General features: G+C 43.1%; 1 protein-coding gene across 11 annotated transcripts in view; it reads right to left on the bottom strand.

Moving 5' to 3' along the window:
* Window positions 1-15241, bottom strand: part of OTUD7A (OTU deubiquitinase 7A) — a 249575-nt gene that overhangs the window by 168049 nt on the left and 66285 nt on the right. For 8 of the 11 annotated variants that reach the window (XM_056572520.1, XM_056572518.1, XM_056572525.1 and 5 more), the window contains one exon: window positions 1724-1832. The exons of 2 other annotated variants lie outside the window; for them this stretch is intronic. The gene's annotated coding sequence lies outside the window, so the exon portion shown is untranslated. Of the gene's footprint in view, window positions 1-1723; window positions 1833-14640; window positions 14661-15241 lie in introns of those variants that run through there. One more of the 11 variants, XM_056572524.1, reaches the window with a different exon arrangement.

Genomic DNA, 15241 nt, shown 5'->3' with positions numbered 1-15241 from the left:
ATAAATGTTCCAACTCCAACTGCTCAGTTTCTTTGTACTTCCGACTCCCTGACTCCTCTGTATTAATATGGAAATGTATTTTAAACATTCCTTGTAGGAAAGAAAGGCAACATACATGTCATTACCACAGGACTACTGGCAGGGAAGCCAACAGTCTACAGTATTGAAGAGTTTGTGTGCTGATCTGCTGCTGAAGATAGGGCAGTGGGAGGATCCAGGAAGGGGCATTTATTACAAAACATGATTTCCCTAGTAGAATCCCATAGTCATGTTTAAAGTTTAAGCTAACAATCGAGTTTACAAGTTTTTATAGCCTTAGTTGAATGACAGCAGTTTTTCCAATGGTTTAGAGCTTCAGTCTTGAACTATTGACCCTCCATTCCCTTCACTTATACAAGTGTCTCTAGTCCAGCAAAAAAACATATTTACTTAATCCCTTATCAGTGAGAGGTTAGTTTACCCATGGGTTCCCTGTAACAGCAGAACACAACACTATGGAAAGTATAAGTATTGCCGCTCCTAATTGTGCATTGCGTGTCATATAGTGAAGCACATGAAAAGCATGCTTCTTCACGGTCACTTAATGTGTTCATTTTGTGGTTATGTGAGGCACTGCACGCATTGGTCTTTATTCTTACAGTAGAGAAGTAATTAATTATAACTTTTTGTGAATTTGGACATTTAAACTTGCTTTTTTTAAATTACAATCTAAATTTAGTAGGAGTCGGTGCATTGTTTGCCGACTCAGACTCCAGGTACCCAAAATTTCGTCCAACTTCGACTCCGACTCCACAGCACTGTCCCCCACATTAGGTTGTAGTTCCCCCACATTAGGTTGGCAGTATAGTTCCCCCACATTAGGTTGTAGTTCCCCCACATTAGGTTGCAGTTCCCACACATAGGTTGCAGTTCCCCCACATTAGGTTGGCAGTATGTTCCCCCACAGACATACAGCCTTCAGCCATATACAGTGTATGGCTGGAGGCTGTATGTCTGTGTACTGCCCACTTCAGTGCTCCGACCACCGCTGCTCCGGTCAGGGGTTATGACCTACTGCTGTGGCCTATAGAAATCTCCCAGTACAGTGGAACGCACACCTTGGGCTTATGTTTTTCTATCCATAGGGTGCACTTTGTACCCTACAGAAGTAGTGGATTGTCAGCAGTTGTTACATGACTGTTTCGTAGTGTTGTTTATTACCAATAGGAACATTTTGCAATTAAAATTATTCAGAGCTGGAAGTCACAAACTGACTATAAACTTTATGTAGATTGTTTAAAGGGGTGCTCCAGGGAAGTTAATAAAAATAAAAATGCCCCAAAGCCACCCCAATACACAACCTGTTCTGTGTCCCCTATAGTTATCCATGTTATTTTTCCAGCTCCTGTGGTCCTGGTTGTCTCGTGAATACTCTTTTTTCTTACTTGCAGCCCAGACTACAAATCTCAGCAGTCAGTGCAGCTCTGTGCAATGGCTGCCAAGGGTAGGGTCACACGTGCCGTATTTTGCTGCGTAATTGCTCTTGGGTATACTCCTACCAATTGAAGTGAATGGGTAGAAAAATATGCAGCAAAATATGTTACATGTGACTCTAACCTAAAAATGTACAATAGATGAAATACATAGTATACAGAACACAGTATGTGAGCCTGACATAGCTAACTCAGCAGACTCTATACACGCATGATACAGTAAAGAAAAGAGCTTCTGTAAATGCACTCACTTGTAGTGGCTTATGTCAGGTTAACTGCTTCCAGGCATCTCGGCTTATTATACTCTTAGGAGAAGCAGGATTGACACCCATCCAACTATTGTTATGAAGACTGTCTGCCCTGCAAATTGAATGAAAACAAATAGAAGTGAACCAGATGCTGCGATACATTGAATTACACATTCATTAAGAATGTGCGAAAAGTTAAAATAGAACGACCATGTTCACACCCACAACTGAAAATAGCACATGACTGCGAGAAACCTGTATCAGAATGCAGATCACTAACACAGGCCTATAAAAAGCCTTGTCTACTACAAACCAATGAAGTGCACCTTCAGCAATGCCATGTAAAATGGTCAAATGCACAGGTATTCATCACTAATACTAATGGGAGATAAATTAGCAAATAAGCCAGCAGATTCATTTTAATCTCCAGTGAATTACAGCAAATATAAAAGGTTACTGCAGGTCACCAAAGAGTAACAAAATTAAAAACCTCAAAACCATGAAAATTTCATATTTGCGATGCCATGCTGTATTTCTACTAAAAGGCATAACAATTACCAATAATCATAGAATAACGATAAACTAATACAATCAGAGATTGCCAAATATACAACAAGGGGAGGGGAAGGCAGAGCTGGGCAGAACGCAACTCTGTACCTCCCTCAGCTCCCTCCTCGCACCTCTCTCAGCCCCGCTCCCATACACAGCTCCCTCCTCGCAGCTACCTCGGCAGGAGGGACGTAGATCTGCACACAGCTCCGCTCCTGTCATGGGGATGTAAATCTACATCCCCATGACAGGAGCGGGGATGTGCAGATCTATGTCCCCATGACAGGAGCGGGGATGTGCAGATCTACATCCCCATGACAGAAGCGGGCTGTGCAGATCTATGTCTCCATGACAGGAGCGGGGATGTGCAGATCTATGTCTCCATAACAGGAGCGGGGATGTGCAGATCTATGTCCCCATGACAGGAGCGGGGATGTGCAGATCTACATCCCCATGACAGAAGCGGGCTGTGCAGATCTATGTCTCCATGACAGGAGCGGGGATGTGCAGATCTATGTCTCCATGACAGGAGCGGGGATGTGCAGATCTATGTCCCCATGACAGGAGCGGGGATGTGCAGATCTACATCCCCATGACAGAAGCGGGCTGTGCAGATCTATGTCTCCATGACAGGAGCGGGGATGTGCAGATCTATGTCTCCATGACAGGAGCGGGGATGTGCAGATCTATGTCTCCATGACAGGAGCGGGGATGTGCAGATCTATGTCCCCATGACAGGAGCGGGGCTGTGTGCAGATCTATGTCCCCATGACAGGAGTGGGCTGTGCAGATCTACATCCATCTTGTGATGACAGGAGCGGGGCTGTGCACATCTACCTCCCTCCTGTCATGACAGGAGCAGGGCTGTGTGAATATCTACGTCCCTCCTGTTGAGGGAGGTGCAGAGTTGTGTCCTTCCCAGCTCTGCCTTCCCCTACCCTCGCTGTATCTTCGGTAATCTTTGGACAGTTGAGGGGAGAAGCGAACGCAGAATTTTATAGGACGCAAGTCTGCACCTCACACCGGACATCGGCATGAACGGTGATGTCTGGCATTAGCCACAGGTATCATACTATTAGCAGCCAGGACCAAGCGAGTATGAAGCCGGCTCAGCTCCTGAGTTTGCGTCCTACCCCTGCCGCGCCGCTGTGCCGTATAAAAGGTGGAGTTCTGTGGCAAGGGGTTAAAAATGTCTTTAATTTTTATTTTTATTTTTTAAGGGAAGGGGCTTTTTTTAAATATTTTTCAAAACATGTTTTTATTATTTTATGTTTTATAAGTCCAGAAAAAATTGTAAGCAATTAGATTGCTAATACTGAACAAAGCCGTGCAATTGCATAGCATTGTTTAGTGTGATCAGCACTCTGCTAGTAGAGTCTGCCAGATGCTAGCATGGAAACTGATCAGATTTCATATATGTGAGGGGGTGCCAATCGGGCAGCACAGCTCACATTTGGGCTCTTACTTGCCATGATTGCTATTGATCACGACACTTAAGGGGTTGACGGCAGACATCAACGTGATCGCCAATGTCTGCCATTGACTGGGAGTGCACGGCAGTCTATGAAGTGAGCACAGCTCCTGCAGAATGCAGCTCAGAACCTATTTGTACTTCCTGGGGTGTAAGAACTAGGGCATTAAGGGGTTAAGAGGTCCTGTAAGGCCATGTTCACAGATCTTAAATTTCTGTACAGAATTCCGCATTGGAATACTGCCAGAGATTCTGCAGCAGCAGGATCCCAATGTATTTAATGTTCAGCAAGAAATAAAAAACCAGGGACATTTTTAGGCTCAATCCAGCCAGTATAACTCACAGCAAGGCGTGAAGTTGGAAAATGTAGTTTATTAAAGGGGTACTCCGGTGTTTAGACATCGTGTGACGTCACGCCTGCGCCCCCGTGTGACGTCACGCCTGCGCCCCCGTGTGACTTCACGCACCGCCCCTCAATGCAAGCCTATGGGAGGGGGCGTGATAGCTGTCACGCCCCCTCCCATAGGCTTGCATTGAGGGGCGGAGCGTGACATCACACGGGGCGCAGGCGTGACGTCACACGCCGCCCGCCCTGTGGTTGCCCGTAGTCAGAGCCGGAGCGAACACGCTCCGGGGACTGATTACAAACGAGGTGCCGCGTGCAAAATCACGGGGGTCCCCAGCGGCAGGACTCCCGCGGTCAGGCATCTTATCCCCTATCCTTTGGATAGGGGATAAGATGTCTAAGCACCGGAGTACCCCTTTAAGCCAAAATACAAGCGCTTTTCAAGGTATGCTACCTCTTTTTCAATGTGAACATTGTGTTTGAATATGCTTCTATAAGTTGTTGTGTCTTCCAGGTGAGCAGAATACAATTGTATGTTCATCTGAGATTTTGTGACCATACTACTCTATGGGAGCTCTGCACGGTCTTTTTCTTCACTCAGCTATCCATTGTATTCAATGGGATTATGTTTCACTGTGCGTATGGTGGAATTTCAGCGCCAGACAAAGCTGTCCATTTTTTCTGTGGACTCCGCATGGAAAGCATAGCAGCCTATGAGACAGCGCATTCCCGTGCAGTCCTAGCACCGGCATATTGTGCCAGCACTCGAAGTCTGCGGAATGTCCGCAATGACATTTTCTGGTGAAATGAAGAAAATTGCGTCCCTGAGCCGAATGTGACCCTCCGCACAGGGACACAGTTTTCTGCTTTGCAGACCACTCCCTCTCACTCCAGGGGGATGGGAACACAGTTTCTCGGCACATCTCCCGTACTGTTTAGACAGACTATGGAGCACAGCCAGAGGCGCTCCACAGCCTATCACCAACCCTCACCGCACATATAGGAGACGGGTGGTGGATGTGCGACGCGGGTGGGTGGGAGAAAGATGGAGTGAGGGTGAGCGGACTGTAAAGCAGAAAACTGTGTCCCTGTGCGGAGGGTCACATTCCACTACAGGGACACAGTTTTCTTCATTACACCAGGCGGTCATTCCAGACATGTAAACATGGCCTAAGAATCCAGCATTTCCATCCCCTACAGCACAATGGCTGTCAATCAAATGTAGGAGAAGGAGGCAAGTAAAGATAGGGGATAAAAATGGAGCAATCAGCTCCAAATTTTGGGCATTGGGGGGGGGAGGGAATTTATGAAACCCTATGTAAAGGTTCGGGAAAACCTAAAGCAACTTAACAGATTCTAGCTTTTATTTTATAAAAATAGTCGTAAAACTAAAAACAACTAATCGGCAACTGCTCCACAGTTCCCTTGTACAAGGTTTCATAAATCTCTACCTTGCTACTTATACCTCTTTTTTCATTTCTGTCAGGCTCCACTATATGGAGCTCTGTCGGCAATTCCATCAAAACAACAGGATTTTAACAGAGAAAAAAATAGTGCATGCAGTATTTTTTTCTCCTCCACTAAACTTAGGTAAACTACCGGATCTCTGGTGGAACTCATTCAAGTCAATGGGATCTGTCGTGACCCAGTGGTTGTCAGTTGTGCTGACTCTTTTTGGGGCCGTTGGGCACAAAAAAGAGCCGATTGGACCAAGAACGGGACGAAGCAAAAAAGCCAAGTGAACTTAGCCTTACTTGCAAATATGAAAAATAGTAACATGCGCATCTCAGAAGCAAAAATCAGCATATCTAAAAAGGTACGCATGTGAGGATGCTTTTAAAGGGGTACACCGACCCTGAGACATTATCTTATCCCCTTTTAAAAGGTTAGGGGATAAGACATCTCACCGTGGGGGTCCCGCCGCTAGGGACCCCCCAATCTTGTATCGCAAGGCCGGAGTATCGTGATGCCACAACTCCGCCCCCGTGTGACGTCACCCCCCCCCCCCCCCGCTATGCAAGTCTATGGGAGGGGGCATCACGGCCTTCACGCCCCCCCTCCCATAGACTTGCAGAGCGGAGGCGGGGGGGGGGGGGGGTGAGGTCACACGGGGGCAGAGTCATGACGTCACGATACTCCGGCCCCGTGGTCGCCACCCGGCTTTGGATAGGGGAAAAGATGTCTCAGGGCCGGAGTACCCCTTTAACTATTACCTGTGGAGTGAATGTGAATAGTTACACTATGTGTAGATCTGCAATTGCAGATTTTGCTGTAGATCCAGACCATTTCTGAAGCAAAATCTGTAACACTAGTATGTATGCATGTGTAATGCTACACAACGACTTTGTGATTTAGCTATCTTTTTGGAAATATATGTGAGACAAGCTTTTAAAATCATTGGAACTGTAATACACTGTGCAATTTCTACAGTAGTCTCTCAATCCCATGTTACTTAATGGTCATTTAAAAGACTAAAAATTCTACATTTTGGGCACTAATATGACCTTGAGCAGTCATTGGCCCTCATTTACTATTGCAAACCTGACATGTTTTGTAGGGTTGTGTGCCAGAAATTCTGTCTGCGCCAGAATTTGCGCAAGAATTGAAAAAATACCCGACTATCTCTCCATTTTTCTAAGAAAACCCTTTAAAAGGGGCTTGGTCATTGAGGGAAGGGGCGTGGTCACCGAAAATGGCCGTGTTCCCAACATTTTCACAAAAAAAACCAACATATTTACTAAGGTTTCAGCTGAGGAAAACCCGACAGATCAGAGCATGTGTAAAAAAAGGAAAATATAGGGAATGTGGAAAATGTAGGGAAACCTTAGTGAATACAGTGGAAAATAAATTGTAGGAAATTAAAACCCACAAAAAAACCTACAATCCACTCTTAGTATAAATCAGGGCAAATGGCCCTCATTTACTAAGAGTGTCGGGTTAATTTCTGTCGCATGATATAAAATTCTGTCGCACGGGGAAAAAAAAGTGTTGCACAGGAAAAATAAAGCGTAAAGCAAAGTAACTCTGCACCAGGAGGTAATTTTACATTCATGATCGTTATTCGTTAATGGGTTAACAAACAAAAAGTAAAAAACAATAAATAAATAAATAAATAAATAAAAGAAAAAAAAAGAAAATGAAAGCCAAGATAAAAAAAAGTAAAAAAAAAAAAAAATTACAAATGTAATATAAAAAGGGGACAAAGTAACAGGATTTTCAAAAAACACACACTTTTTAACAGATTCCCCACACCTGAAGGCAGTCGGGTTTTCAAGTTCATTATTTCATTATTTTTCTGGTGGGTTTTTAAATACAACTTTCGGGTTTTCAGGAAAATGTCGGGAACACGCCCCTAATTATGCAAACCACGTCCCTTTAGTCAAGTTAAAAAATTCGAAAATAGTCAGGTATTTACCAGTAAAATGTGTCACACAAAGTGTCGCAGAGGACGTGCAACACAAATTGTGATAAAAAGAGTGGGGATGACGTTAGTAAATCAGGGCTACTGTGTATACAGACTAGAGCTGGGCGGTATGACCAAATATGTGTATCACAGTATTTTTGTAACTTATGGCGCTTCCACGGTATATAACAGTATTTCCACCCCCCCCCCCCCCCCCCCCACACACACACACAAAATTAATTATCAGCCCAGCGCTGCGCTGTCCCCATCGGGGTAAATACTCACATATCACCCGCAAGCGTTGCCCTCCTTGTCGTCCTGTTTGTTGCGGGCTCCGGCGCTGACACTATATATATTGTACACTGTATCCCTATGCCCGGGCTGCAGAAGGTAAACAAAATAAACTTTAACGCACGTTCCTACGTTGGCCTTACGCTCTTCCTGGGGCCGGGAACGTCACAGACGCATCAGCCTATCACCGGCCACAGCGATGTTTCGCCTTGGCCGGGGATAGGCTGAGCCCACTGTCATGTAAGAAGCCAGCCGGCTTCTTACATGACAGTGTGCTCAACCTATCACTGGCCGAGGCGGAACATCGCTGCGGCCGGTGATAGGCTGACGGCTGTCCGTCGTTCCCGTCCACCGGAAATAGGTCCGGACCGACGGAGAAGGTGAGTTAAAGTTTATTTTGTTTACTTTTTGCAGCCCGGGCATAGGGATACAGCGTACAATATATATATATATATATATATAGAGTGTCAGCGCCGGCAGCCCACAACAAACAGGAGGACAAGGAGGGCAGCACTTGCGGGTGATATGTGAGTATTAACCCCGATGAGGACAGCGCAGCGCTGGGCTGATAATTAATTTGGGGGGGGGGGGGGTTTCAGAACAGCGCTCGCGGGTCACATATGATTAGTTCCCCGATGTGGGGACAGCACAGCGCTGGGCTGATAATTCATTCCCGAGGGTGAGAGGCCAAACCGGTATTGCGGTATGGGGAAAAATTCATATTGTGCAGGACAAAAATTTCGGTATTCGGTATGAACCGGTATACCGCCCAGCCCTAATAAAGACAATGCAGAACATCCTCCAGACTGATGGCAGCCTATGTTCTACATTAAACCATGGTCTTATCATGGCTATCTGCAACCAGCTTTGCAAAATTTTGGATCTAATGTTAAGTAAATGAATAAAAAATAAAATTCTCGACAATCAGAATTCCCAGACTCATAGATTAAAATAGTCTTATAAATTGAATTTATTAATAATGTAGATGTGATCAATATCCATTAGGATGGAATCTATTAATTCACTAGGACTCAGAAGCAATGATTAAATGACTCCATGCTAAAAGGCTGGGCAGCTGCCACTGGTTACAGGAAAACATAGCCTACATTCTGCTATTTTCTTTGTATTACAAAAGAAAACTTCAGTATTGTCTCTAATTTTAGTTTTTATTACATAACATAAATGGAAAAAAAACAGTCCTACGTGTGAGGTAAAATTACAAAACAAAACCAACCAAGAATCGTGATGAATCTTAAGTAATATTATATATGAAATAAAGTTCTATGCTAAAAACAGGCAAATGTCAACCAATCCTCTCCAGCACTTAAATGAGTCATATGTAATCCCACAAGCAGGCAGCGCTAAAGGAAAACTCTGCTGTTATGTCTTCCCTGCAGGTTGGTTCTCCCATTGAAAGAAAAGTCAGAAAACGTCTTGCTGAGACGCACGTTTATTTCACAATTGCGCCTGCCATTTATTCCAGAGAAATTAATAGCAGAAGCAATAAGTGAGGAGGTACAATGAGTTATTCCGCTATTCACCAATATCCATACTATACATCACCGCACCGGAACTCTGCAAGACACCTTTCATTAATTAGATGTGATTGTAAATTAACACCTATTAACCAAAACTGATCACTAAAGTAAACACCCCTCTGTGATACAGGCTTCTTCGCATTTATCTATATAGTAGGCTGGGACAAGGAGACTGGTCAGGGTTGAGGGAGAGCTGGATGAAGCAAAGTACAGAGATATACTTAAAGGGGTACTCCAGTGAAAAACTTTTATTTAATTTTTTATTTTTTTTAAATCAACTGGTGCCAGAAAGTTAAACAGATTTGTAAATTACTTCTATTAAAACATCTTAATCCTTCCTGTACTTATTAGCTGCTGAATACTACAGTGAAAATTATTTTCCGTTTGAAACACAGAGCTGTCTGCTGACATCATGAGCACAGTGCTCCCTGCTGACATCTCTGTCCATTTTAGGAACTGTCCAGAGTAGGAGCAAATCCCCATAGCAAACATATGCTGCTCTTGACAGTTCCTAAAATGGACAGAGATGTCAGCAGAGAGCACTGTGATCATGATGTCAGCAGACAGCTCTGTTTTAAAAAGAAGATAATTTCCTCTGTAGTATTCAGCAGCTAATATGTACTGGAAGGAGTAAGATTTTTTAATAGAAGTCATTTTTCCACCGGGGTACCCCTTTAATGGGGTACTTTGCTGGAAAACATCTTATCCCCCTATTAAAAGGATAGGGGGATAAGATGTCTAATCGCAGGGGTGCCGCCGCTGGGGACAACTGTGATCTCTGCTGTGGCACCCCAATCACGAACGTCATGAGTGGAGGGGGTGTGGCGTGACATCACAAACACGAAAGCTCCTTCCAACAAGGCAATGGGGGACATTTATCATGGTTGTCTTCGGAAAGTGAGTTTTGAAGTCATTATTTTTTTTTGCTTTGGTTTTGTATGTGTGACACATTTATCATACTATCAATGCGGGGGGGGGGGGGATGGGTTAGTTGATAAATTTAGAGCACATAAGCAAAAAATAATAAATCACTTCAGAACACTATTTTGTATGTTTCCTCCTCTCCTTTGTGAGTTGCAGTTGTTGGTCTGATCTGGCTTAGGGGGGTTTGTGACCTTTTTTATGCCTATGTGCGACATTCTTGCTAAATAAAATTTGTCACCACTACAAAGTTAAAACTGAAAGTTGCTTAGGTAAGGCGGTTTGGTACTTTCTGCGTACCCTCAAAAGTCACAAAAAAGTGCTTAGGTGCACGTGCAAAATTTTGTGCGCCCAGCGTAAGCAAAATAAAAAGTTCTAAATAGAACACACAGATAAGGCCTAAAGTGTACCTGTCAGATCCAACAAAAAATGATTTTTTTTATATATTACTCAGTACCTAATCCTGACCATGTACATCTAATTTTTATGTGTCTGGCACCTTTATTTTTATTTTTTTAATTACACTTTTAATTTAGCTCACTAGTTTGAATACTTCTCCAAGGGAGGGGGCGTCTCCTCACTGCAAGTCTCCGCCCCCTCCTTCAGTATGCTGTCTGCTCACATCTCCCCTAACATTAGCAAAACTACTATTCCCAGCTTGTCCTCACTGTCAGGGCATTCTGGGAGTTGTAGTTTCAGACAGTTTACTGTACCCTAAATTTCCGCCCACTATGCCCGCCCCACTCCTCCGGGCTCTTAGCAGTGGCGATGTCCAGGTTTCGGCAGCTCCTGCGAGGGTGTCCTCTGCCTGCTCAGCCTGGCTAGGAGATTTAGCCTCGTGCATCCGCAACACTGTAAAGGACTCACTTGGGCAGCGGTGTCTGGCTGCGGTGTTGGGCGGCAGTGTCCGGGGATCGGCAATGTCTGGGGGTCGGCAACCCCACCTTTCCCTAAACATATATAAACATACTACCATGCAGTGGATGCTCGGGATGTGGGGCACTGATGCACCACGAACCTTCCCCATCCTGCTCAGAGGCTCATGGAGGTCCGTGCACGCGCTGGACCTGCTGTCAATCAGAGGATGGGTCCATGACATAGGCTATGACCGCTGGACACGGCAGACTGTGTCCAAGCACGGGGGGGGGACCCCTAGTTGACTTGCTTTTTCACCCTGAATTAGTTAACATTTTCTAATGAATGCAAATAAAAAAACATATTGGTTTTGCATGCTTTACAACATATTAAAAGTTTTTGTATCTGACAGTGGCCATTTACGGGCAAGTCTTTAACCCAACTGAACAAATCTCTGGGGAGTCCTAAAAATGGTTGTATACAATTGTCTCCAGCTAACATGATATAGCTTGAGAGGCTGTAATCCCTGCCAATGGGGCTTTAACTAAATACCAAGTAAAGAGTCTGAATACATATGTCAATATCATATTTTAGTTATTTTGGTTTTAATAAATTAGCATAAACTTTCTGTTTTCATGTTGTCAATATGTAATATTTTGTGCAGAATGGTATTTATTTATTTTTTCATTTTGTCACTAGGCTGCAACAAAGGCTGCCCCCTCCCGTAGACTTGCATTGAGGGGCGAAGCGTGACGTCACAAGGGGGCAGAGGCGCGACGTAACAAGCCGCCTGCCCTGTAGTCGCCCGTAATCAGACCCGGAGCGAACACGCTCCGGGGACTGATTACAAACGGAGTGCCGCGTGCATGATCACGGACGTCCCCAGCGGCGGGACTCCCGCGATCAGGCATATTATCCCCTATCCTTTCGATAGGGGAAAAGATGTGTACGCACCGGAGAACCTCTTTAATGGCTTTGGCTATGAACACCCAATTATAGTAAAGGCAAGCTGGTTCTCTGCTCTACATTAAAACCACATGGCTTCTCTCCCTATTTGTTCTAGTGATTGTTCGGGGACCATTCTCAACTTTTGACATGTCTCTAGGATAACTGGTCTTATTATTAAATTTTAAGTACACTTTAATATCATTCATTCACTTTATGAAAAAATTGTGACCAAAATCTATGACACAGAGAGATGGATCCTAAACTTCACTGACTGATCAGTTAACAGTTACCCATAGAAGTCTATGGAGAGGAGAGGGAGAGGAGGAAGAAGACATATAAGAATAGCTGCTATGAGGTCTTGCATACATGACATAGAGAGAAGGGGGATCTTGCTCCCCTATCTAAAGCAGTTAGGAGTGGTGTAGTTGTGAATCAAACAGCCGCTGTGTGTGTATCTCTCTCTCTCTCTGCCCTACTGTGCAGCAACTTCCTCCTTATATTTCCCTATACCCCTCTGTAGACTTCTATTAGCAGCTATAAACTAATCTATAAGTGGAGATAAAAATGCATCTCTTCCCTGCTGTATGGAATAATAATTTCTGTGTGAGTGAACAGGTAAAAGGGTTGCCCAGGAACCAACATTTATGTGTATATGTGGCCAGGTTGGGTTGTGTACGCAGATAAACAGCACTACTCTGTTAATCACTGCTGAGTGGAGAAGTACAAGAGTAATGTTAACCTGTTTATATCCTGATTGTAATTCATGAGATAAGTCAAACATATATGATGTATAGTATTTTAATTGCAAACCCATCATTACATCAGGTGGTATAGTCTTACAATGGTTTCTTGTAAAGCAAAGTCATTATTTCCATAAGACTGTGAAATAGAAAAAATAAAATCATTAAACTTCCTTCCTCCTACATGATGAGCTATATATAAAGACGCCAACCTCTTCTGGCAAGTTGTTTGTTCTTCTGAATAGATAATGTGCAATGGAAAATAGCTTCATGTGTTAGGCTAAGTTTCCACTTGTTTTTTTTTGTGGCCCAAAAAAATGCCAGAAAAAAACACCAGAGCATTTTCCTATGTTTGGCGTTTTTTCTTGCGTTTTGTTCTGGCGTTTTTGCCTTGCATTTTTGGCCCCTTTGACGTTTTTTCAAAATTTGTTGGGTACTAAAAAAAAAAAATAATAATAATAATAAAAAAGGATGCAGTAGGGATGGAAAAAAATGTATGAAGTTTATATTTTTATAACAAAATTTTTATTAATTTTAAAAAGGGATCAATTTATGTGAGCGGGCAGGGCACAAAAAATGTAGCCGACAATAATAAAAATGTAGAGTGTGTCTTTTTCCCTTTTTTTTTTTTTTACATTTTTTAGGTAGTATTACTACTCCCAGCATGGAACACACTCTTCCATGATGGGAGTATTAGTTTCTGTACTAATAGACAGATCGCCCAGGGTGTCACTCCTGACACCTGATGCAATCGTCCATAATATAGCAGAGATGTGGAGCGGCTCTATACAGCGCTTGCATCTCTGTGACACTCACTGTGATCCTCCTGTATAATGTATAGATGCGGCCGGTCGCTCTTCTATGGTCCCCTGCACTGATGTATATATACACCTATTCATATTTCCCACAGAGAATTGTGATTGGCTGGAACCATCTGGCCAATCACAGCTCTCTGTGGGAAATATGAATAGGTGTATATCTACGGCAGTGCAGGGGACCATGGAAGAGCGGCCGGCTGCATCTATACATTATACAGGAGGATCACAAAGGGGCGATCTGTCAATTAGTACAGGTACTATTACTCCGATCATGGAACAGTGTGTCCCATGCTGGGAGTAGTAGTACTACCTAAAAAAATTGTAAGAAAAAAAAAAAAAAAGTGAAAAACACACACTCTACATTTTTATTATTGTCGGCTACATTTTTAGTGCCCTGCCCGCCCACATAAATTGATTAAAAATTAATAAAAATGTTGTTATAAAAAAAGATACATTCCGTTAAATACAATTTTTTTCATCACTACTGTGTCTTTTTTATTTTATTTTTTTATGGTGAAATTTTATTTAAAAAAGGTATCTATCACTTTCTTTATTTCTTTTCCAAAAAAAGAATAAAAACCGCCTGCAAAAACGCCAAAGTTAAAACCCACATGTCGATGTTCTTGGCATTTTTTTTACTTCCATAGACTTATATGGGAGAAAAATGCCACGATTTTAGGAAACAAAACGCCATAAGGCTCAACATGCTGCGACTTTGCAAAACCGCCAAGGAGCTGAAAAACACCCAAAAAAATGCGTGAAAAAATGCGAATAGGATAAAAATAAAACGCCAAACTGAAAAAAGGCAAAGTGGAATTTTTTTTTTTTTATTTCTCATTGATTTACAGCAAACATCTGGCCGCAGCGTTTTTTCAATGAGGAAAAACACACAAAAAAAAACTAAGTAGAAACTTAGCCTTAAACGGACATAAAATGCCTATTGAGCAACAAAACATCTAGACAATCTCAAACATGTCATGGGAACTTGTTAGGTGCTAGATTAGGAGAATGATAAATAGATAAAAGTACATTGAACTCACATGTAGGACAGAGAACATTCGCAGAGGAAGCCTATTATAAAGCATGACCTGCACACCGGGTGGATCAGCTGAGATTCTTACACTTAGGGGGGGATTTATCAAAACCTGTGTAGAGGAAGAGTGGTGCAGTTGCCCATACAACCAATCAGATCGCTTCTTTCATTTTTAAAGAGTCCTGTGAAAAATGAAAGTGATCTGATTGGTTGCTATGGGCAACTGCACCACTCTTCCTCTACACAGGTTTTGATAAATCTCCCCTTCAATCCATACCAAAATAAGGGGGGGGGGGGGGGGGGGATTTATTAAGACTTTCATTTTACACCTTGGGGCTGGCTTCAGATTTGCCAAATTCTTTATCTGTGTCTTCCCTGTGTACCACTGATTAAAATGACTGCTTGCAGGTGTAAATCTAAGTGTGTTAGGCCACGCCTCCTTTCTCGCCACTTGACGGGCACAACAGAAAGTTGTTTAAAAGTCACAATTTTTTTGTGCAAAACGGGGCTTGTGCATAAATTTAAAACTTTTAGTAGAAGCTCCATAAATCCCCACCAGGGAAATTCAAAATGGATGGTGCAAAAGTAAAGGTGTGTAGTTAAAGGGG

Source organism: Hyla sarda, chromosome 4 (genome assembly GCF_029499605.1).
Source record: "Hyla sarda isolate aHylSar1 chromosome 4, aHylSar1.hap1, whole genome shotgun sequence".
NCBI classification, from domain to species: Eukaryota; Metazoa; Chordata; class Amphibia; order Anura; family Hylidae; genus Hyla; species Hyla sarda.
Note: the sequence above shows the minus strand (reverse complement) of the source record. Positions and strands in the feature narration are given on the sequence as shown.